This window comes from Sceloporus undulatus, chromosome 4, assembly GCF_019175285.1.
Source record: "Sceloporus undulatus isolate JIND9_A2432 ecotype Alabama chromosome 4, SceUnd_v1.1, whole genome shotgun sequence".
NCBI classification, from domain to species: Eukaryota; Metazoa; Chordata; class Lepidosauria; order Squamata; family Phrynosomatidae; genus Sceloporus; species Sceloporus undulatus.
Genome location: NC_056525.1, coordinates 250,978,850 through 251,004,343, shown reverse-complemented (window position 1 = coordinate 251,004,343; position 25,494 = coordinate 250,978,850). Strand labels below are relative to the sequence as shown.

The following is a 25,494-nucleotide window of genomic DNA, read 5'->3' as shown; positions in this document are numbered from 1 at the left end:
AAGCCCTGCGGGCCCTCCCTCCCTCCCCCGGCTGCCCTGGCTGCCCCCCAAGTGACGCCAGCCCTCGCAAAATAGACCCAGGCCTGCAGCTCAAGCGGGCATCTTGCCAAAGGCCAGGGCCAGGCACCTGGCTCAGGGGCCTTGAAGGGGGCTGGGGGCTCCTGGTGCAGCCTAGAGCTGCAGGAGAGCCAAGGGCCACAGGCCTGGGCCCTGCTTTAAGCGCCACAAAGCCTTGGGCTGCTTCCAGTCCAGCAACTAACATTCCCTCCCTGATGTTAGAAGCCCTGGAGGTCTCTCTCTCCCAACCCCAGCAGGAGAGAATCAGAGAATCCTAGAGTTGGAAGAGACCCCAAGAAGGGCCCTGATCCAGTCCAACCCCCTTCTTCTGCCCTGCAGGAAATCCCAATCAAAGCATCCCCATTGAGAGATGGCCGTCCAGCCTCTGCTTAAAGACAGCCTCCAAAGAAGGAGACGCCACTATAATATCCGAGGAAGGAGTGGGTTCCTCTGTCAAACAGCCCTTACTCTCAGGAAGTTCCTCCAAATGTTGAGCTGGAAGCTCTTTTCCTTCAGTTTGCATCCATTGCTCCATTGGGTCCTGTTCTCTGGAGCAGCAGAAAACAAGCTTGCTCCCTCCTCAATATGACATCCCTTCAAGCATTTAAACAGGGCGATCATATCACCCCTTAACTCTCTTTTCTCCAGGCTAAACATCCCCAGCTCCCTGAGTCGTTCCTCATAGGGCTTCATGGTTTCCAGACCTTTCACCATTTTAGTCGCCCTCCTTTGGACACCTGGCTCCAGTTTCCCAACACCCTTTTTGAATTGTGGTGCCCAGAATATTCCAGGTGGGGCCTGAAGGAGTCAGGGTATTCCTGCATGGCCAAAGGGGGCTTACACTGGGTGGCCCTTGGGGGTCTCTTCCAACTCTGTGGTTCTATAATGCCATGATTCCCTGGGCACTGGCAGAGAGGGAGTGCAGCAGGCCCAGGGTGGCATGACCCAGCCTTTCCACAAAAGGCCTACAAGGTTTGCCCTGTCTTGCCTGCCAGGGAGGGAGGGCCAAAGGTCCATCTCCATCTGGCAGGTATCTGGCGCCAAGCTAAGTCCAGCAGGGGTGGGGTGCCCTCCCTCTCATGTTATCATTCCCGATGGAGTGCCCCACCCGGAGCATGGACCACAGAGCATGCACCTGCCAGGCCCTCGCAAGGAGGGAGGGCCTGAAGGGAGCGGCCAGAGGCAGAGTCTAGGCCAGCAATGGCCAACGCAGGCCAGTCCCTGGCCTTTTAGGGGAGCAGATGTGCCCCAGGGCTCCAGGTATGCCCCCTCTGCCCAATCCGGCTGCCCCAATGCAAGCCACTCTGCCAGGGCAGGTCACAGAATTGTAGAATCCTAGAGCTGGAAGAGACCCCCAAGAAGAGTCCTGATCCAGTCCAACCCTCATCTGCCATGCAGGAAGTCTCCATCAAAGCATCCTCTTTGACAGATGGCCATCCAACCTCTGTTTAAAAACCTCCAAGGAAGGAGACTCTGCTACACTCCAAGGAAGGAGTGTGTTCCACTGTCAGACAGCCCTTACTCTCAGGAAGGTCCTCCTAATGTTGAGCTGGAATCTCTTTTCCTTTAGCTTGTGTCCATTGTTTTATGTTCTAGTCTCTGGAGCAGCAGAAAACAAGCTTGCTCCATCTCTGTATTCTGTCCAAGCCAGAGCAGAGGAGCCCCCTCCTGGAGACTCCCAAAGTTCAGAGTTGGTGACAGGGCATGGAATGAAGGGACTGGCTCAGAGAAACACCCGTCCCAAAACATAAGTGTCTTGCCCAGGTACTTGCTTCCCTTTTTCAGCAGCCATTTCCAGTCCCGTTCTCAGAGCCTGTTGGAATAAAAGAGCCTTCTTCCCACCTTGCAGGGAGGGCAGTGGCCTTAGGTTTCAGGCATCCCAAGGAGGGAGTTCTAGTGCTGAGGGGCAGCCATGGAGGAGGCACTGCCTTGTGAAGGTGGCAGGATGGAGAAAAGGGCCTCTCCTGGGGGTCTGGGGATCGAGGCATCAGCCCATGGGGGCAAATATGGCCCCTTAGGCAGCAGGGACCTAAGCCAAAGAAGGAGCCCAAAGGCAATTTAGTCTAGATCACAAAGCAGAACCATTTCGTACTGAACATATGGGCGCTTCCAAAAATTGCTGGACTCTAAGTCCCATCATCTGCCATGGCTGGCTGGGGCTGATGGGAGCACCACCCACAGATCCCTCCCATCCCAAGCTACATATAAGGGCCGAAACTAGCTTTTTGGAAAGCATTTGGGGCTTTGCAAATTCCATTCCCATTCAGACCTTCAGGCACACCAGTGTTTAAATAGGGGGCAGCACCCTAAAAGAGGCTACTGGCCCTGCTGGGGGGGGGGGGGCTGCAACCCCTTGTCTTTTGATGAAGTTGGGTGGGCTCCAGGGCTGGAAGGGCTGCCCAAAAGAGACTGCCCTTGGCAGCAGGAGCAGCAAGGGCTGGAGCAGACAAAGGGCACCCCAAGCTCCCTGCATAGTCGGCTCAGGCAAGTAAGCCAGGCTGCATGTCAAAGGCTTTTTGGCCCCCTCGCTGCCCAATGCCTTGCAGTGTAGTCTCTATAGCAGTGGTCCCCAGAATGTTGGCCAAGCTGGCTGGGGCTTCTGGGAGCTGAAATCCAAAACATCCAAAGCTTGGGAACCACTGCTCTTTAGGGTGGCCACAGCACTCTGGGGAACACCTGTCTTGCCAGGAATACTGTGCAATGGTCTGTTTTACTTTAGATGTGAAAGACCTCTGGATCCCTGCTTCCAGGCCCTTTATGCCCTCAATGCCTCCCCAGGGGTTAAATGGAGGCATGGGGCAGGTGGGGGAAGAGACACTTTTTTCTCCCTGACATAAGGAGGAGAGCAACAAACTTCATAGCAAACCCTGCTTATAAAGGAGTGGGCAGGCAAAGTGTGGCCCTCTAAGAAGAAAAGCCCTCCCTCCCTTCAGCCACCATCTTGGGGGGAGAGAGGCAGGCTAGCTCCAACTGCCTGCCTGAAAGAAGAAAAAGCCCTCCTTCCGACCACCATCTTGAGGGGGAGAGAGGCCTGTTATGTTTTATTTTGACTTTGTATTGTACTTCTTGTTGTACACTGCTTTGATCTAATTTGGAAAAGTGGTATATAAATAAACATCATCATCATCATCATTATTAAATATTGTGCCCCATCTGGAGGGGTGCACACCTTGCTCGCCCTGGCAGCTCAGACCATGCAGCGCTTCCGCCCAGCTGCCTTGGAGGGTTTTCTCTGGGGGGGGCCCTGCCCAGCCCCAGAACCTCTCCCCAGCTTTGCAATCTGCTCTCAGCCTCCATGAACAAAGAAACCTCTGGTCCATCTGCACCCGAAAGCAACATCACAGGTGCCCTCTTAGCAAGGCCATGCTAAGAATACTGCCAGATAAAGGCTTATTCACAGAAAAACAAAGAGCACCTGCAAGACCTGTAAGGTGAGGCTGTCTGCAGGAGTCTCTGCCTCTTAATTCGTGGAGAGTCCTGAATACATTTGAGGAACTTGTGGAAATAGCCAAGTCCTCTGTGGAGAGACTTAGGGAGCTGGGTATGAGAGGTGATATGACAGGCCTGTTCAAATATTTGAAGGGATGTCATGTTGAGGGAGCCAGCTTGTTTTCTGCTGCTCCAAAGACTGGGACACCAAGCAGTGCATGCAGACCACAGGAAAGAGGAATCCACCTAAAAAGTAGGAAGAGCTTCCCGGCAGTAAGAGCTGTGCAACAGTAGAAGACGCTGCAATGAAATATGGTGGCACCTCCTGCTTCTTGGAAGGTTTTCATGCTGAGGCTGAATGGCCATCCCTGGATGGCTTTGACTGTGAGTTCCTCCATTGCAAAATGGGGTTGGACTGGCTGCCCCCCGGATGTCTCTTCCAAGCCTAGAATTCGGTTATTAATAAGCAAGGAGGATGCAGCAGACAAATGCAAGGCCCAGCTGGCTCTTTGGTTACTACATCTGGTTTCCAAGCTCCCCTACATCTGGAGAAGAAGGAGACTGTTGGAAATGCCCAAAGGGTCAATCTTCCCCCATTGTAGCAACGCTACGGTGGTAGCAAGAAGCTACACCCAGAGGCATTTCCCTCGGGAGGCTGAGGTCTTTTTCACCACGTGGACCCAGGCCCACAAGCGATTCCCTGTTTCCAGACTGGGACCTTCACCCTGAGGGGGGGTCTTCTTGGCAGCTGCCCCCAGACCCAGGAGCCCCTTCCCAGGAAGGCAGGTCTGGCTGCCTCCTTGTGAGTCCCTTCCTCAGTTGGTGAATTGCCCCTTTGGGCACTTCTGATACCAGGCCTTTGGGAATGGACCTCTTTCCCCAGTGTCCGGTGCTACATTTGTTCTTTGCTCTGGTTTTAATTCTATAGACAGCTTAATGCCATTTGGAACCCAGCTTTTAAAATCCTACCATCCCCTCTCTCTCTCAGTTAGTACCAAGCTACGTTCTTTTCTTTTTATCTTGTGAACCTTGGGTTGCACTGGATGGCCCTTGGGGCCTCTTCTACAATTCTATAGAATGAATCCATATCCTCCCCTTTGCTCTCCCTGCCAGGAAACTCTAGACTGAGCTCAGTCCCAGCAATCCAAGGGCCAGGTATTGCAAAGAGGAAGGTGAGGGCACGCACCCACGCACAGCCCTTGGCATTCCAGAGGCGTGAGTTGCCTCCGAACCCTTGGCACCAAGAACCACATCAAGGCACCCAAGGCGGGAGCAAGAGGAGGGAGCAGCTCCCCGTGGCACAGAACGATCAAGCTCCCGCTGCCAGCTACCAGGGATTTCCAGATCTGCACCTCGGGAGAAGGAGGGGGAGGCCGAGATTTGCACAGCCGTCTGGGCTTATCAACTGACAGCTCCACCGCAGACGAAGGGAAGCTCTGGCTCACCTTCGCCCTCCAAGCATAGCCTCTTTGCAGCCTCCGAGGTTTGCAGCAGAATTTGCTTGCTCTCTCAGTATCAGGCTGAATGGTCACTGGGTCCCACCATCTCCCCATAGGGCAATTTGCCTGCCTCCAGACCTTGAGGTGCCCAGCAGACCCCTTTCCTCTGGCCCTGGAAAGCAGGTGACCACTGGGCCTTTTCTCCTCTACTCATGGTTGCAAGTGCCTCCTCTTCTCCTTTTCCCGGCTGAAGCCCATTCCCTTCTCCAAAGATGACCAGAGCAAAGGGAGAGATGAGCCATTCCACCCTCTTGACCCATCGCCACTATCTTCCCCAAGAGGTGCCCCCAGCCAGCCCTCGCCCTGGGCTTCCCTGATGCTCCTGGTTGGCATGCCGTCTTCACTGCCCAATGGGTAATGCCCCTTCTTCCATCTCCTTCCAGGGCCACCCTGGAAACCTTTCAGGAATTGGTCCTACAGCCTTTCCAGTTATAGCACCTTGGCTGCATCCACACTGCAGAAACAATCCAGTTTGACAGCACTTTAACTGCCAGACTCAATGCTATGGAATCCTGGCATTTGTAGTTTGTTATGGCAGCAGAGCTCTCTGATGAAGAAAGGCTAAATGACCCACAAAATGAGAATTCCCAGAATTCATTGAATCATAGAATAATAGAGTTGGAAGAGACCCCAAGGGCCCTGATCCAGTCCAACTCCATTCTGCCATGCAGGAAATCCCAATCAAAGCATCCCCATTGACAGATGGCCATCTAACCTCTGCTTAAAGACCTCCAAAGAAGGAGACTCCACTAGACTCCGAGGAAGGAGTGTGTTCCTCTGTCGAACAGCCCTTACTCTCAGGAGGATCTTCCTAATGTTGAGCTGGAATCTCTTTTCCTGGAGCTTGCATCCATTGCATTGTGTCCTATTCTCTGGAGCAGCAGAAAACAAGCTTGTTCCCTCCTCAATATGGCATCCCTTCAAGTATTTAAACAGGGCTATCATATCACCTCTTAACCTTCTTTTCTCCAGGCTAAACATCCCCAGCTCCCTGAGTCTTTCCTCATAGGTCTTCATGGTTTCCAGACCTTTCACCATTTTAATCGCCCTCCTTTGGACACATGGCTCCAGTTTCTCAATGTCCTTTTTGAATTGTTTTGCCCAGAACTGGACACAGGATTATTCCAGATGGGGCCTGACCAAAGCAGAATACAGTGGCACAATTACTTCTCTTGATCTGGACACTATACTTCTATTGATTCCATAGCACTGAGCCAAGGCAATTAAAATGCTGCCAAGATGGATTAATTCTGCAGTGTAGATGCAGCCTATGATTCCACTTTAACTGTGATGGTTCTATCCTATGGGATCCTGGGGTTTGCAGTGCAGGGAGAAGCCCTAGAGAACTCTTGTGCCTCCCCAAACTGCAAATCCCAGGATTCCACAAGCTGCAGCCATGGCAATTAAAGTGGAATCATAGCACTGTAACAGTGCAGTGTGAACAAGTTCCTGCTTTTCTTGACATTCCCTATATTTCTAGCCAGTTGGTCCAAACTATTGTGGCCAGACTACTGTCATAGAACCATAGAGTTGGAAGGGACCCCAAGGGCCATCCAGTTGAACCCCCTTCTTCTGCCATGCAGGAACTCACAATCAAAGCACCCCCAGGAAGAAACTTTTCAGGAACATGGCCACATAGCCCAAAAAACCCACAAAAAACGAAAGCACCCCCAATTCCCCATTGACAGATGGCCATTCTGGAACAGCTCACAGTGCTGGTAATGAACTATAAAGCCCTTGTAAGGTTTAGGTCTAGGCTACATGAAAGCCCATGTCTCCCAATATCAGTCTGCCTCCACCTTGCAATCCTTCTCTCAGGCTGCAGAAAGAGTCCAGTTTGATACCACTTCAACTGCCATGGCTCAGTGCTATGGAATTCTGAAAACTGTAGTGCGCTGTGGCAATAGAGAAGAGCTACAATTTAATTTAGTTCATTTAAACAGGCCTGGGATATTCAACTGGTTTTTAAATCAGGACACTGAGCAAGATCACGGACCCCCGGCTCACATTTCACAATGCCTCATGCGTCCAGGGCTGAAGGAGCTGATGCACACCCCACCACTACTACCAGCACTACCACTGCCGCCGCCATCCTGGACTTGCCCCCACGTCTGTAGCAGCCTCTTAGAGGATCACTGGACCAGAACCGGACCCTGCCAGGTTGGGGGCCATGTGTCCATCTCCCCCCCCCCCGTCCACCGCCGCTTGCTGTGTCCTTCAGATATAAGTTCTCCCTCACCGTCTTGCCCAGAGCTCACCAGAAATAGCCCAGGGAGAATGGGGAGTCCATGCCAGGCATTGTTCAGAGGGTATGGCTGACCAAGGAGGGGGCAGGAAGGAGGTCTGTCCCCCAAGGACAGCGGACACTCAGAAGCAAGGACGGCTTGCCCACCAGCTAACCCCTCTCCTGTCCTTGCTTCTTCTGCCATCGCCCTTCCCAAGGGCGGGGGAGGGCTTGGGATTGAGAATTCCTGCATGGCAGAATGGGGTTGGACCGGATGGCCCTTGGGAGTCTCTTCCAGCTCTGAGATGCTATTGCTGCATCTGCACTGCAGAAATAATCCAGTTACTGGATTTAGCTGCTGTTGCTCAATGCTAGAGAAATCTGGGAAGTGTAGTTTGTTGTGAGACCTAGGAATGGTGCTGCCCTACAGTGCCACTGGACTGTGGCTCCCAGCATTCCTGGGAAAGGCTGGAAAGACAAGCATCCACCATTCCTGACACAGCTGTCAGAAGATCTCACAAGCAAAGCGTTTTACAGGCACCAACTCCAGGGAGATGTATTTTGGGAGGCTTAGTCCGCTGACAGTAATGTCCAGGCCCAGCCCCTCTTCATCTCCTGCAGGTCAGGATCCTGTTGATCTGCTTTAATTATACTGGGTTTGTTTCCATTTAAGGCCACCTAGAGTCCACGTTTTGGGGAGAAATCAGAATATAAATAGAGGAGAAGGAAGCAGTGGCCGCAAAGAGGGGCGCCAAGGCTGATGGACACAAGAGGAGCACTGACCGCCTGAACTGGGTGGACATGAGGAAGGGTCCCAGAGGGGCTCTGACTCACTGACTGGCTGGCCAGCCATCTTTCTCCTTCCTTCCTTCCTTCCTTCCTTCCTTCCTGATGGCCCCTGAGGATTCCTTCCAGCAATACAGTATTTCATTCTCTAAAGTCCTTTAAGGTGTCAGAGGGCTCTTCGTGGTCCATGAAAAGAAGAGGGGGCTGTTTGGGAAAGACCTGGGCAGGGAGGGTGGGCTCCAAATTCCTTTTGGGATGCCACCCGTCTCTCGAAGGTGACACTCGCGGACTTTGGCTGGACGAAGTCACAAGTCCACCGCCGCTGCCCAGCCTATCTCTGAACAAACACAAACATTGCAAAATGGCAGGCAGACAACAGAGCCCTCCATCTGCAGCCAGGATAGGACTCACGTGCCCCAACTGCAAAGACTGGGGAAGAATGATGGGAGCTGCAGTCAACAGGATTCCAACCCATGTTCTGAAGAGAACCAGGCCCTGTAAGCACTGGGACCTGGGACCTTCTCCCCAGACTGAGGAGTGGGGCAAAGCTGAGCCCTATCTCTGTTAGTGGTGTTTGTCTTGCCTTGGAAGAGAAGGCAGGTTATGTGAAACACGCAGAATAAACTGGGAGGGCTGCAGAACTGGGGATTTGGAAATGACTGGGAGCGCCTGGGCCTGGCCACTCCCCTGCCACTCCTGGGGCATGCTTTGGCCCAGGACAAGCGGTCTGTCTTCCTCAAAGGCCCAGTGCTGGCCCCCAGGCTCCCTTTGGCCTCCCTGCCCCCCCGCCACTGTCTGAATGGGCAGGGAAGGCCTGTCCACGCCAGGGACGCTCCGGCCTCCTGGGTGTGGCGGCAGGAATGTTCCTTTGCTCCTGGGAGCAATGAAGCCTGCCTTGCAATGACTCAGTCCTTCCACCCTCCTTCCTTTACAGGCTGTTCCCTCCAGATTTGGGGGGGGGGGGAGTCCTGGTGGGGCTCAAATACAGTAAAACCCTAGAGCCATTCTGGTCCCCTTCTGAGCCCACCTGAATGGGGCTCCCTGCGGAGCCCCAATTGAGGTTGTGTGGGGCAGGGGGAGGTATGGCGGTGGGAGAAGGGACTTTCGTTCCAGGGGAAGACGGGATAGATGCATCATATCTATCTCGCCTTCCTGTCCCCCTCCCAACCTGAAGGACCTGAGGGTCACTCCAACCGTGCCACAAACCCTGTCGCTGCTCCTGTGCAATGCCAGGTCTATTAATAACAAGACCCACATCCTCCAGGATCTCCTGGAGGACTCTAAGTGTGACCTGGCTTGCATTACCGAGACCTGGCTGGGGCCTGAAGGGGATGCTGTGTGGGCTCAGGCCCTGCCTGCCGGGTACTCGGTGAAGGACCAGCGCAGGTTAGGTGGGCGGGGGGGGGGGTGTTGTGGCCGGGTACATAGGAACACCGTGTCCCTCACCAGGAACCACCTCCGACAGACCACCTATATCGAGTGTATTTACCTGACCCTAAAGGCTAGGGACAGTCTGGGGATTCTGTTAGTGTATCGGCCACCCCGTGCATTAGCGGACTCCCTTAACGAGCTGACACAGCTGGTTCTTGAGCTGATGTTGGAGACGCCCAGGCTTCTTGTCCTGGGTGACTTCAACATCTCCCTCACGGCCTGCTCTGTTCCATCTGGTGCGGCTCGGGAATTCATGGAGACCATGACGGCCATGGGCCTGTCCCAGCTGATACAGGGTCCTACGCATTGTGCGGGTAATACTCTCGATTTGGTCTTCTGTTCGGAGGCGGATAATCCGTGGGTGGAAATAGCTAATATTTCCCCCTTGTCATGGACGGATCATTTCCTGGTAGAGGTGAAAATCAAGGCCTCTACCCAGATCCCCCCCCGGGGGTGGCGGACCGGTTAGAATGGTCCACCCTCGTAGGCTGATGGAACCTGAGAGGTTCCAAGAAGCCTTAGAGGGGCTCACGGTTGGAAATGACGGCGACTCTGTTGATGCCCTCACCGGTATCTGGAATACCGGTCTCTCTGGGGCTATACACAGAATCGCTCCCAAGCGCCCTCTCAGGCCCGCTTCCAAACGTAAGCCCTGGTATACGGAAGATCTCCGGGCGAGGAAGCGGGTCCTGCGACGGCTAGAGTACCGTTGGCGGAAACACCTTTGCTCAAACGACAAGACTCTCCTAGACCGACTGTTAAAGGACTACGGAGAGGCAATACGAGCAACAAAGAACTCGTTCTATGGTGCTCGTATTGCGTCCGCGGAGTCGCGTCCGGCAGAGTTGTTCAGGGTGGTCAGGGAGCTAACTCAGCTCCCTCCCGCCCTGAACCAGATCCTTGAACCTTCTAAGGCCTGCTGTGACTTGTTTAACGACTTTTTCGTGGATAAAACTTCTCGTATAAGCGAAGGTCTGAACGCCGACATTATGGCAGAACCTAGGGTAGAAGCGTCCAGAGCCTCCGTGGACTATGTTATACTGGATCAGTTTGAGTCGGTGAGTACCGAGGATGTGGACAAGATCCTCGGAAGTGTTCGGAAGACAACCTGCTCTCTTGATCCCTGTCCCTCGTGGTTAGCAGCCCAGGGGGGGACCGGCGGTAACACTTTTGTTACGCCGGATAATTAATACATCTTTCAGGGATGGGCGATTTCCATCGGATCTTAAATTGGCCATAGTAAGACCGATCCTAAAAAAGCCCTCCCTTGACCCCCTGGTTCACAATAATTATCGGCCTGTTTCGCTGCTACCATTTTTGGGAAAGGTGATCGAGAGGGCGGTTGCGATCCAGCTTCAGGTGGTCTTGGATGAAACGGATTATCTGGACCCATTTCAAACTGGCTTCCGGGCGGGTTACGGGGTTGAGACGGCCATGGTCGCCTTGGTCGATGATCTCCGTCTGAGCATTGATGGGGGAAGCGTGTCCCTGTTGGTGCTCTTGGACATCTCAGCGGCTTTCGATACCATAGACCATGGTATCCTTCTGGGGCGCCTGGCTGAGGTGGGAATCGGGGGCACTGCGCTCCAGTGGTTCCGCTCCTACCTCTCTGGGAGGTCCCAGATGGTGCAGCTGGGAGACGTGTGCTCCAGCGAGCGGGCCCTTAAAACCGGGGTCCCTCAAGGAGCCATTCTGTCTCCCATGCTATTTAACATTTACATGAAACCGCTGGGAGAGATCATCCGGAGACATGGGGCGCGGGGTTATCAGTACGCTGATGACACCCAGATCATTTTCTCTATGTCTCCGACTGATGCAGTGACCGGGGATGGGGTCTCTCCTCTCGTGGCCTGTCTGGAGTCAGTAATGGGCTGGATGAGGGAAAACCGACTCAAATTGAATCCAGAGAAAACGGAGGTACTAGTGATAGGTTCCCCTGGTCCAGGAATGGCGGTGGTTCCACCTGTCCTGAATGGGGTCACGCTCCCCGTGAAGGACTCCGTGCGCAGTCTGGGGGTGCTTCTTGACTCGTCCCTTCACCTGACTGCTCAGGTGAATGCGACGGTCAAGAGTACCTGTTATCAGCTTCGGCTGATTCGCCAGCTGCGCCCATACCTGGCCCAGAGGGACCTTGAAACTGTTGTACACGCTCTGGTAACTTCGAGACTGGATTTCTGTAATGTACTCTACATGGGGCAACCCTTATACCAAACTCGGAAGCTGCAAATGGTGCAGAATATGGCAGCGCGGCTGGTCACTGGTGCTCCCAGGACCAGCCACATAACACCTGTGCTTAAAGATCTCCATTGGCTGCCCATCCGCTTCCGAGCTCAATATAAGGCGTTGGTTATTACCTATAAAGCCCTAAATGGCTTGGGCCCAGGATTCCTGAAGGACCGCCTCTCCCCGTACATTCCGCCTCGCACCCTCAGAACATCTGGGCAGCAACTCCTGAAGGTGCCTGGGGCTAGGCTAGCTTCCACCTCGAGAAGGACCTTTTCCACAGCTGCCCCAGCCCTTTGGAATACGCTGCCCACGGAGCTCCGCTCATCTTCCACCCTGGCCCAATTTAGGAAGGGTCTTAAAACCTTCCTATTTAATCAGGCATTCCCCGACTAAATATCCTGTGGGCCTCCCTCCTCTCTCGTGGCCGTGAGGACGGGCTAAGGGGCTTTTTATTGTTTTTATGGATTGTTGTTTTATTATGGTTGTTTTTAATCTTGTATATTGTCTGCACTTCGGTGCATTTTGTTAGCTGCCCTGATCGTTTGGAAGGGCGGGGTACAAATAAAAATTTTATTTATTTTATTTAAAACACAGCAAAGGGGTTGGTGGGCAACTCTGGGGCTCCTACCCAGCTCCAATTTGGTGCCCCCAAAGGTCACTCTTCTTTGCAGGGTCCTCTTCTGATCAAATGGTGGTGGTTTTGCAGCTCTGGGGTTACCTGGCTGAAGAGCGGGGCATTTCCCAGCCTCTACTGCAATTGCTTTCCTTGCTCCATATGGCTGCCTGCTTGCCTACCTTAGGAAGTGCATGTGGGGCTTGTGCCCGCTTCACCCAGGGCACCAGTGGCATCCACTTTCCTGCTGGGATTTGCATTGGGGGCCCCTCCTCTTCAGACTAAACCCCTCAATAAGATAGCACTGCCTGGGCAGTGTGTCTAGAAATGCCAAGATAATGTAAAAAGTGGCAGCCAAGATGTTCCGTGGGATATTGGACCCGGTTTGTTCCCAAGTGGCATTAAAGGCAAGGCTTGTTTCCCAGCCACTCTGAAATGCTTTGGGGCTGAGACATCTGAAACACCACCTCCTTTTGTAGGAGCATGCCCTGATGGGATCTGCAGTCATCACTAGTGGACTTATCACCCACTGATGCCCATCCGGAGAGGCTCAGCTGGTGGTCAGGGGCTTGGGACGGGATCTTTTCTGCAGCTGCTTCCCTCCCCGAGTGCTTGTGCTTATTCTTACTCTGGAGGTCTTTAAGCAGAGGCTAGATGGCCATCTATTGGGGATGCTTTGATTGGATTTCCTGCATGGCAGAAGAAGGGGGTTGGACTGGATCAGGGCCCGTGCGGTCTCTTCCAACTCTATGATTCTATGATTCTTCAGATGCCTCTGGGGCACCTTTGCCCTTCGCAGAGATGGCGCCTGTGCTGCCCCTGTGGCATGACACAGAATGTGCTTGCTCCGCTCCTTGACCATTACTCCAGCCGCCGTGTGGGTTTGGCCTTAAACACAGTGTTTACTTCCTGACATTTTATTCTCTTGGATATAATCTGGGAGGCCTGGGAGCTGGACAGGCAGCCCATTAATACCATGAGTGTTACCGAAAAGAAGGCCTCTGTAAACAAGGGGGCTTCTGCAGCCTTTGGACTGAGCTGTCCTCCAGGGCCCCCTGCTGGGCACTGCCCTCACTGCAAGGAGCCACTGCAGCCAAGGGGTATCAACAGGGAGGTGCAAATGTATAGGACGCACTGGGTGTCCCTCTGGCCTCATTCCCACTACGTTTTAAACTGGTTTGCAAATCGGCTTGAAGCGGTTTAAATGATCCTAGTTCAATTTGGAGAGGAGGCCATGCGCTAGACCAGCGGTTCTCAACCTGTGGGTCGCAACGCCTTTGGGGGTCGAACGACCCTTTCACAGGAGTCACCTAAGACCACCTGAAAACACATATTTCTGATGGTCTTAGGAACCGAGATGAAAATAATTTTATGGTTGGGGGTCACCACAACATGAGGAACTGTATTAAAGGATCGTGGCATTAAGAAGGTTGAGAACCACTCAGCCTAGACCCATTTAACCCATGTCTTTTTGGATAAATCGATTCTGCACAAGTGTGAACCAGATGCGGATCGGAAGAAGAATTGATTTAAAGAATCAAATTCACGAATCAATTCAGTGTCAGTGTGAATGAGATGCGGATCAGAATCGGTTTACTACGGTGTGATAAGGGGTCGCCGGGTGGGGAAGCGGGAATTAACAACCTGCGTTCACCTGCCCTTCATATGGAAGTACTTAATGTGACTGCAGTGAGGGACAGGGAAAAACAAAATCCCGCACAAGTGGGCTATTTTGAGAGACTTGTGCAGGAAACAGTTTAAATTGAATCGATTCATTCATCAAAGTGAACCACAAGTGGGCTATTTTATCTTATTTTACAGCAAGAAAATGCAACTGGGGCAAATGTAATGTGAACCACGCTCCGCTGCCGAACCGATCCATGGATTCGGATTGGAAAGCAATTGATTAGTAAGTGGGAATGAGGCCTCCAACCGCTTCCCAAATGGGCCATGGCATTTGCTCCTATCCCTTTAAAATCCTGGAGCTCAACAGAAGAGAATCACAGAACCATAGAGTTGGAAGAGACCCCAAGAAGGGCCCTGATCCAGCCCAACCCCCTTCTGCCATGCAGGAAATCTCAATCAAAGCACCTCCGACGGATGGCCATCCAGCCTCTGTTTAAAGGCCTCCAAAGAAGGAGGTACTAGGCTCAGTGGAGAGAGAAAGGAGAGCCCTCGGAGTTTTCTTCTTAAATTACTTTTTAATTGTTTTCTTTAAAAACATCACATCTTTGCAATTTTTCACTTCACTCGCACTAAACCAGAGGCCTCTGCGCATCTCCAAAGAGACCCTTCTCCCATTCTGGCCAGAGAAGTGGTGCCCTGCCCAGAAGGACAGCTGCCACCTCCCTTTTAAACCCAGGGAACACATGTTTTGTGTGTGTTTGTGTGCAGAGGGAGAGCATCTCCTGCCAACGCACACAACACACGCCCCAAGAGCAAATGGCACCAGCCATTGGCACAACACCTGCCCAGCGCACAGGTGTCCTGTGCACCTTCTGGCAACGGAAGCGCATGGTCAGAAAGAAGATTCGGGTGCCCAGAAAGGGGGAAAAGGGGAAAGCCTAACTCAAAACTTGTAATAAGATGTTCTATAAAGAAATTAGTCAGGTAAAACAATCTGCCAAAACTGACTAACAAATAAAGAAAGGTAAAGGTTGTTTTATTATAAGACAGGAAGAAGTAATGGAAGGAGATTGACAAGGGGCACAAATGATGATCAGAAGGATACCAAAACTGATTGGTAGGAGAAGCGGATTGAACAAAGAAACGGTGGCGATTTGAGGAAGAATCTCAAATCCAATATATGCTTTACCATCCAAACTGCAAGGTTAGTATATGATTTGGGAGATGGGGAGGTAAGGCTTCTAAAACCAAAAAGAAAAGAAATCACCTGGATGAATCAAAAGGGGAACTATACAGGAATTTATATACAGTATCTGTAAGCAGAAACGGAGGCATGAAACGTCTCTATTACTTTTTATGGCTTATTGAGATATGAATGGTTAATAAACATATTTGTAGAAAGAAAGAAAGAAAGAAAGGAACGCAGCAGGGGAAGATTCTGGTGGCCAGACCCAGCTTTTGGTGGCCAGACCCTTCTCTTCCCCCAATTTGTTCTCTTCACCCCAAGGGGCTCCTGGGAAGCCAGCCCCCCCCCCTCCTAAAACTGGCCTGAGGCTGCTCTGTCCCAGAAGAAGGAAGGGAGCTCTCCTCAGTCTTTCCCCATAAGGAAGGCCAGTGAGCCCCAGGCGCATTGGAGCCAAAAACAAAGGGGTCACAAGAAGCAGGGGGTCATACAAAGGGGGGGCACTAGCCCCAGTCCAAAGGCAGAGGCATCTCACCCAGCCCTGGCGGCGCCACGTCTTTGCCATTCTCTTGCCAGGCGCCAAAGGCAATGCGTTCCGGACCCTGGCTTGAAGGCCCTTTTCCTTTCTGGGGCCTTTCTTCCACCTTCCATGGACTTTGCATACTAATTCTCCCTTTTTTATTCCCCACCTCCAAGATGTTCTGCTTTTTTCAGTCCTTTTCCTATTACTGTTATGACGGTGGTTAAACCATAAGCCTCCCTGCCCCCGGAGAGCGATGCCAACGAAGCGTGGGGCACAAAAGGGCTTTTTGTTTTTTAAAAGTCATTATTAAACTAAAATGGAGAGCAGGAACTCTGGGGAAAGGAGCCGGGCCAAAGCGCACTCTCGGCCAGTCTTGCAAGACTATGCTCTCACCGCTTCTGAAGAGCCGCATGAAAAAGTCAGGAGACCACCGGGGCAGGAGATGTCCTCCTTTTCCAGGACATGTCCTACACCCCAACTCTCTCTCCAGGGGGAATTTCAAAGTGTCCTCCATTTTGAGCATGACTAAGGAGCATGAATTTACATTTATACGAGTGCTTTTATCTCTTCTTTAGCAATATGTCCTACACTTTGCAGCGCCTTGTCCTCCTTTGCAGCTGTGACATCTGGTCATCCTGCACTGGGGCTCCTTTACACTCGCCTGATCTTGAGTAAGCTCGCAGCCCCCTGACCAAGATCGGGCCCATCACATGCGTGGGTGGAAGCCTGAAGCCACCGGCCCCCAAAAGTAGTGGTCAGAGGGCTGGGCTGGTGAGCCCCTGGGAGACCTGGGGTTCCCCGCCTCACCCCTTTTTCCTTCTGCCTGGCCTACCCCATAGGGCTGCTTGGCCCTTGAGGTCTGTTTCTGCTTGGCCCTTGAGGTCTCTTCCAACTATATGAGTTGCACCCATCACCTCAGGTTCACTGGACGATCCCCCCCCCCCCCTGTTTTGAAGGAGAAACAGCAGCGGGGAGATTTATATTTTCTGCACCTGTACATCATTCATGGTCCTAATCTAGTTCATGGCACTAGGTGCTTACCTGCATTGCATGCTCTCCATTATATACTGCTGCCATCTGCCTTGGAGGGCAGGCGGCCCCCCAAACCCATTCAGTTTGGGCCCCCAGGCCCATCCCCTCACCTGCCCCAGGTGCTCAGGTGTTACGCATCGGCCTACACTAACTTTACTTATTTGTTTTATGAGTTTTATATCCCACCCCCACTTCCAAAGATCTCGGGGTGATGTACAAGAAAATCAATTTAATACAATAAATATCATATTTTTAAAAAAGAACTGAAACTAATATTAAACCAGACCAGACAATTTAGAAGCAGTTAAAGCATGCCAACCACAGTCCATTTGCAAAATCAATTAGGCCCCAAAGGCTTCAATAAAGGGCTGTGTTTTGACATGGGGCCAAGTGGGTCTCTGAGGGGAGTGCATTCCATTACTGGGGAGCTGCACCTGGAAAGACCCTTCCCCATGTCCTCCCACAATGCATCTCTCCCAATGGTGGAACTGGCGGTCTCTCTTGGCTCTCTTGCCTCCTGCAATATGGCTCCATATCCAAAACTACAAGGAACCCATTTTATGTTTTGTCAACTGAAGAAAAACCCCTCTGGCCACATTTCTTCTGCATTCCTGGGAGGCCAAGCTACTGGAATGAAGGCCTTCCTCCAGCTCCCCCTTCTTCTTCCAAGAAGCCCAGGGGTGGGGTTGCTACCAAAACGCATGCCAAAAAATGCCGCAACTCCTGATAACCTCTGAGTCAATCTGTATCCTGAGCTTAACATTTTCTAACTCTAATGCAGAAGCTACTGCATCCAGTTCTGGGCTCCACAATCCAAAGAGGAGGTTGAGAAGCTGGAGCGTCTCCAGAGGAGGGCAACCAAAACGGGGAAGGGTCTGGGAGATGCTGGGCATGTTTAGCCTGGAGAAGAGAAGATCAAGGGGTGACATGATAGCCACGTTTCAATATCTGAAGGGATGTCATGTTGAGGAGGGAGCAAGCTTGTTTTCTGCTGCTCCAGAGAATAGGAAACAATGGAGCAATGGATGCAAGCTCCAGGAAAAGAGATTCCAGCTCAACATTAGGAGGAACATCCTGACAATAAGGGCTGTTCGACAATGGAATATACTCCTTTGGAGATTGTGGTGGAGTCTCCTTCTTTCAAGGTCTTTAGACAGAGGCTGGATGGCAATTGTCAATGGGGATGCTTTGATTGTGAGTTCCTGCATGGCAGAATGGGGTTGGATTGGATGGCCTTTGGGGTCCCTTCCAGTCCTATGACTCTATGGTTCTACCTGCTGGGGATAGTCTTGCTGGACTTCCTGCACTGAGCAGGGGGTTGGAGGCAATGGCCTGTCAGACCCCTTCCAACTCTACAATTCTATGTAGCTAAATTAGAATTCAAGGTAAAGGTAAGGCTATTCCCCATTGACAAGGCTGTCAAGTTGTGTCTGACCACAGGGAGCAATGCTCATCTCCGTTTCTAAGCCAAAGAGCTAGCATTGTCCGAAGACGTCTCTGGTGGCCATGGGGCCAGCATGATTGCACAGACCGCTGTTTACCTTCCCACCAAAGTGGTGCCTATTTATCTACTTGCATTTCCATGCTTTCGTACTGCTAGGTTGGCAGAAGCTGGGACTAGGAGCAGGAGCTCACCCCATCATGCGGCACCTGGGCCTCGAACTGCCAACTGTCAGATCTTGTGATCAACAGAGTCAGCGTCTTCACCATTCGCAGAATTGCAGCAGGAAGGAGTCTGCTTCACTTTCCACTGGTTGGGAAATGCCCAGATCAGCCCTTGCTTTGGAGTGTGCACTAGGCCTGGCGTCTGCTTGGCACCTGTTTCGCCCAGCCTTGGTGGCCAGCTTTCTTAGGCGCGAGGTAAACACTGGCATGGCCCTGTGTCAATGTTGACAAGACAGCCGCCTTGTGTTGTCCCATGCTGCTGCCCAGAAAGAGAGACCTGCCTGTCGGAGCCACCTGTAAGCCAGGCAGGCAGGTCCCTCTGGCCAGGGTCCAGCAGTGGCCGGCTTCTGCTCAAAGCCCAGGAAAAAGAGTGAGGGAATAAGTGCCCATGAGGTCAGAGAGGCTGATGGCCATCTGTCGATGCGATGCTTGGATTGTGTCTTCCTCCATGGTAGAATGTGGTTGGACTGGATCAGGGCCCTGGGGGTCTCTTCCAACTTTATGATTCTATGGAGTTTATCAAACGGGAGGAAATTAGGAATTTAACAGTGATTAATATCTGAAAATTGTGCAATGGATATTAAAACGCAATTAAAATGAGGTTATCCCGTGAATAACCAGGGAATAAACAGCAAAAAGTCATTCATGGGAAAAACCCATGAATGGTTTGCTGCTGTTTCTTGCCTGGTTAGTCACAGGATAACGGCACTTTAATCACGTTTCATCTCAATGTCGTGTGAAAACCATTAGCGCAATTGCAAGATTATCACAGGTTAAGCACCGGTTATACTTCCAATTGTCCCCTGTGTGATAAACTCCTTTGAGTCTAACTTGGAGAAATCTGGCAAGCTTGAAAGACCGCATCCCTCTTCTCGGGTGTGCCTGGGTTTTGAGATCTGTCTCCCCAAAGCCTCCCAGGAACATTTGGTGAGGAGCCGTGCTGGAAGGAAGAAGGTCTTCCTAATGTTGAGGTGGATTCGCCTTTCCTGTAGCTGAAACTGAATGCTCCATCTCCTATTCTCTGGAGCAGCAGAAAACAAGCTTGCTCCATCCTCAATATGATGTCCCTTTTAGTATTTCAACATGGCTATCATGTCAGCCCTTAACCTTCTCTTCTCCAGGTTAATCGTACCCAGCTCCCTGAGACACTCCTCACAGCGCTTGGTTGTTTCCAGACCTTTCATCCTTTTGGTTAACACAATTGAATTGTGCTTTTGAAAACCGCCCAAACCAGCCTTTGACTGGAACAGCTACTAAGGAAAATCAAGGGAGAAAGTGCAAAGGCAGGCTGTTGAACATAAAGAAAATAATGACCATAGAGAACCTACACAAATTTGAATTATACAACCAAGAAATAGAAATAGTTAAAGAATTCCCATAGAATTCCCATAAAAGGGGAGTGCAGCCAGGAAATCAGAAGGAGATGAAGAATGGGAAGGACTGCTATGAAATAGATGCAAGGATATACATCTGAGCACAAAAGTTAGAATCGTACAAGCCATTGTGTTCCCTGTTATCATGGATGGAGGAGAGAGCTGGACAGTCAAGAAAGGAAATAGGAGGACAATCCATTCATTTACGACGTGGTTCTGGAGAAGAGTGCTTTGGATGCCATGGACGGCTAAAAGGCCCAACAAATGGGTGCTGGAGCAGATCAAGCCAGAAACCTCCCTGGGAGAAGCCAAGATGACAAGGCTCAGGTTGTCGTACTTTGGACCCATCAAGAGAAGGAAGGACTCCTTGAAAAAGACCATAATGCTAGGAAAGGTGGAGGGAAGTAGAAAGAGGCCACATACAAGATGGATGTACTCTATGAAAGAGTCTGATTTTGCAGGACCGGAGCAGAGCAGTGGAGGACAGAGGGCCTTCCTGGAGACGTCTCATCCGCAGGGTCATCATGGGCCAAGATCGACTTGAGGGCAGTTAACAACAAAAAAAACACCCAAAGTCCCAACTGTAAAAGCATCTTCGCTTGAGAGCAAAAGGGCCAAGCGTTCCCTGCAGCCACTCCGGAGATGCCACCGTCCCATAAATGGGACCCAAGAAGATGCTGAGGGTCACCAGGCATTTTGTCTTGGGAGAGCCCCTGTGCCTGCAAGTGATGCGCCAAGAAATGTGCCACTTGCCTGCCTTCCTCTTTGTCTTTCTCCTCCTCCTCGCCCTCCCATCACTTTCCCTGAGTTCCTCTCATTCCAGGAGATCATTCAGCAATAAACCTGCTTTCTTTCTGCCCTGAGGAATCCAAGGGAAGGCTTGGCCCAGGTCTCTGGGTTTCCGCTGGAGTCTTACGAAAGACTGTCTAGTTCAGAAGCAACTAAAATAAAGTTATAACAACAGAAGAAGACCAAAATCTTCATTCTGAAAAGCAGCAGTAGCAGCAGAAAACAAGAAAGCAGATGCAGCAAATGCAAAATTAAGCCGCAGGCCAAAGAACTGATCCTTTGGCAGCCGAAACCGAAAGAGAGAAAAGGAGACCTGCGCCAAATGGCTCTCCGTCTGACGGTAGAAGGAAGGTGGGAATGGAGTCGCAAGGGAAGAGGCCCCGCTCCTTGCACTCGGCTATTACGCTTATTAGTTTAGAGCCATGCTTTCCAAACGTAGTTCTCCAGCTATTTTGGACTTCAGCTCCCAGAAGCCCCATGAAGCTTAGCCAACAGTCAGCCATTCTGGGAGTCCAAAGCATTTGGAGGACCAGAGTTAGGGCATCACTGGTTTAGAGCCAGAGAAGGGACCCAAAGGAAGGGACGCAACATCTTGGGGACGCTGGGTGGTTTAATACCAGAGTGACACGAAGAGGAAAGAACCACAGAATCATGGGAGGGATCTCAAGGGGTCCTCCAACCCGACCCTCTTTTTCTGCCATGCAGGAAGACACTGTCAAAGCACCCCTTGCGACAGACGGCCATCCAGCCTCTCTTTAGCCTGGCTCTTTCTCTGTTGAGGTTTGCTCAGTCGATCAACACCTCCTTCGCTGCCCAGATGACTTTTATATGACAGGAAACGGTTGAAATGCAAATAACATTATAAATGGGGTTTTATCTCACCCAGCAATAAAGTTGCCTTCACAGCAGGACAGGAAAGGACATGGTAAGCACACACACAAACACACACACAGGGCATTCAGGATAATAACAGGACATACTACCTTGGTTCCCATTCCCCCCATATTCAAAGGAACATGAGGAAGCACACAACACCCCATGTCCCAATGCCCCCCTGGCACTGCCTGCTTCCTGGCGGTCAAGATCCTGGCGGCTCTGAGCTGGGCTGGCCGGCCGGAGAGTCCCTGTAGTGACCCACTCAGAGGGCATCTCCAAGCCACTTAGACCACAGAACAAACGAAACTCAAATTAAGCACCAGAACCTGTGTATGGCGCTCTGGCTATAATCTATGTCTATATCTCTATCTTGGAGAGATCTTACAGCACCTTTGAGACTCACTGAAAGAAAGATGTTGGCAGCAGGAGCTTTCTTAGACTAATGTCTACTTCCTCAGGCTCAGATGCATTTAGATGCAATAATAATAATAATAATAATAATAATAATAATAATAATAATAACAAAATGCATCTGGGGAAGTAGACTGAAGTCTAGGAAAGCTCATGCTGCTAATTATCTCAAAGATGCTACAAGATCTCTCTACATACTGATTCCACAGACAAACATGGCTATATCTTTGAATTCTATATCTTGGAGAGTTGCTGCTGCTGCTGCTGCTGCTGCTGTTGTTGTTGTGGTTGTTGTTGTTGTGTACCTTCTAGTCATTTGTGACTCATGGAGACCCTAAGGTAAACCTATCATGGGTTTTTCTTGGCAAGTTTCTTCATAGGGGGTTTGCCATTGCCATCCCTTGAGGCTGAGAGTGTGTGACCTGCCCAGGGTCAGCCAGTGGTGACTCTTCTAAAACATGCCCACCCATCCCCCCCCCCAACCTACGGATGCCGGCTATGAAAGCCTTCGACTTCACATTACCCAGTGGGTTTCCATGGCCGAGCAGGGATTCGAACCTTGGTCTCCAACACTCAAACCACTATGCCACCAAGCTGGCTCCCAATCTTGGAGAGCCTCCAAAGATATCCCTAGGTAGGATGCCAGCATGGCTAATGGGAAGGGTCAAGGATGCTAACTGGGACAAGAAGGCTTCCTCCGTCAGAACAAGGGAGTCTTAGGTTGCATCCACATTGGAGAAATAACCCAGTTCGGCACCGCTTTAACTGCCTCCCTGGCTCAAGGCTATGGAATTCTGGGAGTTGGAGTTTGTTGTGGGCCCAGGACCCCACAACATACTCCAACTCCCAGAATTCCATAGCCTTGAGCCAGGTAAAGTTAAAGTGGTGCCAAATTGAGTTATTCCTCCAGTGTGGATGCAGCCCCAATGAGAACAATATGGAACAGAAGCTGGCAGGCATAAAAGGGGAGAAAAGGGGAGATGAAGTTTGCAAAGAAACCCAAAGGGACTCCTAGCATCCATCTTGGTCTCTTTCAAGTTACACAGTGTTATAGTGCCATGATTCCACTTTGGGTGCATCTGCACTGTAGAAATAACACAGTTTGACACCACTTTAAACAGCCATGGCGCCATTCCACACAACCCCCCTGGGATTTGTAGTTCTGTGAGGCACTAGAGTTCTGGCTAAAGAGAAAGTTAAGGACCTTGTAAAACTACAGACCCCACGATTCCATAGGAAGGAGCTGCAGCACTTAAAGCGGTGTCAAACTGCATTATTTATGCAGCGTAGATGCATCCCAAGGACTCCTGGGGAGTGTGCTTTGCAAGGGAATGCGAAATATCTCACCGATGCTAAACAGCAGCAAAATGCTAAATAGCGATCCGTAGGACGGCGCCAGGGCTACTCTACTGTTTTCTGGAAGGGAGCGGGCAAACATTCATATCTGAACAGACATCTTCAGGGAGGAGGTCAGCAGAACAAGGCAAATCCTGGTGAAAAGAGCAGCAAACTGGGAGCAAGGCAGTTCCAGGGTCCAGATAGCATCCCCCAGAGAGAGATTTCCTAAGGACCTCCAAGAGCTACAAAAGGTTAAGCCAAGGCAATCTGGTAGAACAAACCAGGGGGAAAGGCCAGCTGCTTTGACTCCTGTTTCAGGTCAACAGGAGGGAGAGGCAATCCAGTTTATCACCCTGGGGCTAATTTCAGCATTAAAGGGAGATTAAAGCACATTTAAAGCATCCCGCAAATAAAGCGAAAACGGCGAGTAATTGCACCAATGATTATCACATTCAATTGTGCAAATAAAGTGATATTGGAAATGCACTTTCGTTGAAATCCCAGAAGTAAAAAGGTGTGCATTAATGCTTCTTTGTGACCACTTTAACGGCGGGTTTTGAGCGACATCCTGTGAAATTGTTTTGCGCAATTATGCAGTTTTTCCAGGATATTCATGGGACAAACTCCGGATCCCTTCGTGGGATAAACCCCCGTGAAAGATAAAACTGTCCAGCAAAATAGGAAGACAAGGCTCCTCCTTTGCAAAGCAATCCTTCCACTTTCACTAAGCTCTACAGTTCGGGGCCAGTGCTTTGCAACCTGTTCATAAATGATCTGGCAGTTTGCAGACAGACACTCTGCTGAAGGTGGCCATATTTGCCAACTACCCTAAATTATTCAGATGGCATTAAAAGGGATGATTCCCAGAGGAGGAGGAGGAAACAATCAATGGGCACTGGGCACTGTGGGCATCTATTGCTTCCAGTATGAGCCGCATTGCCAGTTGCTTGGGATGGCTGTGGGGTGGGCTGTGATGCCAATGTCCTGGCAGTTTAGGCAGTTTAGAATGACCAGAGAAAGCACCTGGTTGGCACTGTTTGCTCAGAGCCCTGGACTGCTCCGGTTGTGTCTAAAGACGGACAAAGTTTGGCCCAGGCTCACATGTGACACCCTTGACACTCCCCACAAAAAAAATGGGAGCATGGGGACAATTTTGTTATCGCAAAAATTTGTCAGTGCAAAAAAGGGGGGGCTGCTTTTAGGCCCAAGAAAGGCCTTTTTAAAAATTGGGAAATAAATAGAAGTTGATTCTTCCCATAGAGTTCACCCAAAGCTAAGAGTGGCACGGAAAGGGCTCCCTTCCACATCTGCCTCTTGTTACCCCAAGAAGATGGACATTCTGGGGATTCTAGTCTTTGTGCATCTGAGGAAATAGGCTGAAGTCTAGGAAAGCTCCTCCTGCCAATTTCTGTCTTTCAGTTACAGTAGTCTCAAAGGTGCTACAATCTCTCTCTATGTACTGGTTCTACAGACTAACGCAGCTATGGCCCAGTACAAACGGCCTTTTGGGGGGGGCAGAGTGCCCACATGCCCCGCAACCCTGGCACGTGATGAGGGTGTAACAATGGCAGCGCCCTGTATACATGGGAGCCACCATTGTTATGTAAGTGCCGCACGGCATCCACGCGGTGCCGGCTGGCTCTTACGTAACTAGTGCGCCAGTGGTGCCACCATTATTAGGCAGGTTCTTTTTTCGCCGGCAGGAAGATGCCTGGTTTGGCGAGTGCATCTTCCCTCTGGTGGAAAAACAGGTGTGGTGAGGCCACCATTTTTCAGTGGTCTGTACAGCACCTATATCTTTGAATTCTACCAGCCTGGCCCTCCTGGTAGCTACGCAACAACCTCTCTGGCCACTGGCTCAGAAAAGTGGGATGAGCCAAACCCACAGCCAGCTGGCAAGTGGACAGCGAAGGCAGAGGGCAAAGCACCTGGCACCCACCACGGCTGAAGACCACAAGACCGTCAGCCTCCAAGGAAGGGGGCATCTGGGCAGCAACCCTTCCAGGCCCCATGGCCTGGGTCTCAATAGGCAAGGGGAAGGGGAGACACCAGGCAGACCTCCAACCTGGCATCACCTGCGCCCTCCACCATGGCACACAGGCTGCTGGCCTTAGGAGGTTTCATCCCAGCCCTCTGGATTTACACCTTGAATCAATGGCAGTTTCTCTACAGAAATCCATCCCTCTTATCTCCCATGTGGCAATTATTCTTTCATGATTGTTAATAGACAGGACAGTCCAGCAGCTCACTGGGTCATTTAATGAACTAAGATAGATCCTAAAATGCAGTGTTGCAAATCCCAGTTCCAGACAGTGACACCCGTCCAGCGGCCGTTCCAGATGGACCTCACCAAATCTGCGTAGCCAAGACCAGTCTCTCTCCAATCCCAAGCGTCCTGTCTTGACAAATGCAG

General features: G+C 51.1%; 2 protein-coding genes across 5 annotated transcripts in view; one reads left to right on the top strand and one right to left on the bottom strand.

Annotated features, from left to right (window-relative positions):
• Positions 1-25,494, top strand: part of GRINA (glutamate ionotropic receptor NMDA type subunit associated protein 1) — a 595,197-nt gene that overhangs the window by 469,008 nt on the left and 100,695 nt on the right. The gene's annotated exons all lie outside the window — the stretch shown is intronic.
• The window catches only part of PLEC (plectin), a 124,175-nt gene that overhangs the window by 77,726 nt on the left and 20,955 nt on the right, over positions 1-25,494 (bottom strand). The gene's annotated exons all lie outside the window — the stretch shown is intronic.